The following is a 3,186-nucleotide window of genomic DNA, read 5'->3' as shown; positions in this document are numbered from 1 at the left end:
TCAATGTCCACCAAACAACAGAGGTCATGGTAAGGTGCTAGCTCTTCTCCGTTCCATCCAAGATTCCTGAGAGCAAACCTTACAAATCTCTTCTGGATTCTCTCGATGCGTTGAATATGCGTTACATACTGCGGACGCCAAATAACGCTAGCGAAATCCAGTTTGCTTCTGACGAGACCTTTGTAGATTGCCAGTATTGCATACGGATCATCGAGGTAACGGCCGAACCTCCTTACAAGCGCAAAAAGTTTCAGGCTCTCGTTAATCACGTTGTCGATGTGTCTAACAAAAGAAAGCGACCTATCGAATGTTACCCCTAGGTCACGTACATATTCTACACGCGGGATAGTACTACCTCGGTGAACGTAGTCGAAGATCACAGGGCTAACTTTCCTAGTGAATGTCATCACTGAACACTTGTTCGTATTAACTTTTAATCCGCAACTGTCACAGAATCTCCCAAAATGCTCTAAATCAAGCTGCAACTTCAGGCAGTCATCCATTGTCTTAATGGGAAAAAAGATTTTCACGTCATCGGCATAAGTTAAAACGGTTGCGTGTGAAATAACTTCAGGTAATTTGTTCATTAATATTACAAATAATAAAGGTCCTAAGTGGCTACCTTGCGGTACTCCTGATTGCACTGTAAACGAACCGGATTTGTTGCCGCGCAGTTTTACAAATTGAGTTCTATTTTTAAGATACGACCTCAACCAGTTATATCGCGAGCCTCGGATGCCAAAGTCTTCTACTGCTTCTAAGATACTATTAATACTAACAGCATCAAATGCTTTGCTCATATCGGTGTATATGCAATCCATTTGTAACCCACTTGCGATGCAATCCGTGACCACCGAGGTGAACTCGCAAAGATTCGTGACCACTGACTTCTTCTTCAAGAATCCGTGCTGTACAGGAGAAACACGGTTAGCTACATTATCGTAAAGAAGGCCATATACCAGCGACTCGAAAAGCTTCGGAATGGCCGATTGAATAGCAACTCCACGGTAGTTTTCTACATCACCTTTGGCCCCTTTTTTATGTATCGGAATGACGTGCGAAATCTTCCAGATTCCTGGGAAGTGACCGGAAGCCAATGACGCGTTAAACAAGCTTTTTAGAGGGGTTACAAATTCCTGCCGGAATTCTTTCAGAATTTTGTTCGATAGCGTATCTGGACCTGCTGATTTATTGGCATCGAGTTTGCAGATACCGCGTTCCACACAAGCTTCGGACAGTTGATACGGCGCCTCATCATTATCGCTGAGCAATTCCCTGATATTACCGGTAACCTCAGTAAACACACTTTTAAAATACGCCGCGAAGAGTTCTGAAGACGATTGAAGATCAGTAGACGTAACACCGTTGTAATTCACACAATCCGGAACGCCAGATCCTTTTCTTCTGCCATTTACGAATCTCCAGAATGATTTTGGGTTAGTCTTAAAGCGAGTTTGTATATCCGCGATGTAAACTTGATACGCTTCTCTGTGAACCGCTTTAAATACTCTTAGGATTTGTTTGTAGTTTGCCACGTTTTCGCTTGAGGGTGAACGACGCATCCGTTTCAAAGCTGATCTCTTTTCTTTCATTAGATTGACCAGCGCTGGTGTAAACCATTCGGGGTAGCTATTTGTAGAACTTCGCCGTTCCGTTATCGTTGGAGAATATCGAGAAAATATGCCGAAAATGGTATAATAAAATAGCAGTGAATTAAAATCCACTGAATTTTCAACAACTACATCACTTTCGCAATCAACATTTAAAATGTCTATTGAACGTAGAAAGTCGGACATTTTTTCCGCTTGTCGATAATATTCCTCACAACCTTGAAAAACGTCTTCTGATATGAACAAATCGTCCCACGCAATATTTTCAATGTCTAACCGAGCTCGCTCAAGATCCATTGCGTTCAGATTTAGTTGATTTTTGAGCACCCCTTGTTTGCACTCTGCCGGTTCGATTGCACTGACGGTTAATAACATCGCATTGTGATGAACCTCATTTTTTATCAATGGATCCGTTAATGCTACGTGACAGATATCTGCTGCTGTGGTGAACACCAAATCAAGAAAACAGTTATTGTGGTTAGGAATATTGCATATCTGCAACAGGCCGGCAGAAAGAAAACCATCTACAATAACCATCTCGCGCTGGGAGCTGACTTGATCGGGTAAGTAAGATATATTATTCGAATCACAGTGCGGCTGATTCCAATTTAAATTCGGCAGGTTCAAATCGCCGACAACAATTATCTCATCATCGGGACCAGCTGATTCAACGATGGATTCGACAAAAAAACAAAACGAGCGATACCGTTCAACACTAGAGGTAGGTGGAATATAGCCACAACACAAAAATAAAGCTCCATTCGTTGTTGCTAATTTTACACAAATTGCTTCATTGTTTTCAGCCCTAGCATGTTCAGTGCTGGTGAGACGGTTGTGGACGGCAACTAATACACCTCCTCCGGATACCTTTTCACTATTGGAGATGTTTCTGTCGCAGCGATAGACGGCGAAGCAAGGCGGGAATAGTGATAAATCTATCACACTGTGGTCCAGGTGAGTTTCAGAAAAGGTATAAATATCTATATCCAATTCTATCGAAGATAAAAAGATAGATTTCTGTCGTTCGGTTCCTTTTACACTATTCATGTTTTGATAATAGATATCTATCTTTCTGTTTCTTTTCGTAGATCTCTGTGTCGACATACATTCAGCGGCGGTAATTTCATTTATACGGGGATTAGGTTCAGGTACGTCCTTTATGATTTTGTTTATAGAGATTTCATTACAGTCAATTCTTATTGCAGATACACTCACAGAGCTGTTATCACTGTCTTGACTGAAGACTGGCAAGCGGGGTGAGAAAATTGTCGGTGTTGGAATCGCTATCTTTGGCGTCGAACCGAAAAGGCTGTATTGCAGTGTTATTTATGAATTCGCGAAAATAGATACCTTTTTGCCAGCTCGAGGGCTGCATCGCCTTTTCTTTATAGCGCAAGTCAACTCCAACCTTGAATGACACAAAAGTCATACGATCCAAATCGGCATCCCTACGAACCAATTTAGTTACTTCGACGGGACCATCAGTTTCGAGATTCTGCTGCACCAATCTAGAAATTTCATCCACAGTGGCTTGTGGCGAAAATCTAGATAGGAACAGCCAGAACATTTGCGCACG

At 42.0% G+C, this 3,186-nt stretch overlaps 1 long non-coding RNA gene across 1 annotated transcript; it reads left to right on the top strand.

The window, feature by feature from the left end:
• Positions 1-2,060: 2,060 nt before the first annotated feature.
• On the top strand, positions 2,061-2,493 carry LOC128733606 (uncharacterized). The gene is made up of 3 exons (XR_008411941.1): positions 2,061-2,173; positions 2,232-2,331; positions 2,414-2,493. It is a non-coding gene; the product is annotated as an uncharacterized LOC128733606 (long non-coding RNA).
• Positions 2,494-3,186: the final 693 nt, after the last annotated feature.

The sequence above is a fragment of the Sabethes cyaneus genome, chromosome 1, assembly GCF_943734655.1.
Source record: "Sabethes cyaneus chromosome 1, idSabCyanKW18_F2, whole genome shotgun sequence".
NCBI classification, from domain to species: domain Eukaryota; kingdom Metazoa; phylum Arthropoda; class Insecta; order Diptera; family Culicidae; genus Sabethes; species Sabethes cyaneus.
This window is presented reverse-complemented; position numbering and strand designations above follow the sequence as displayed.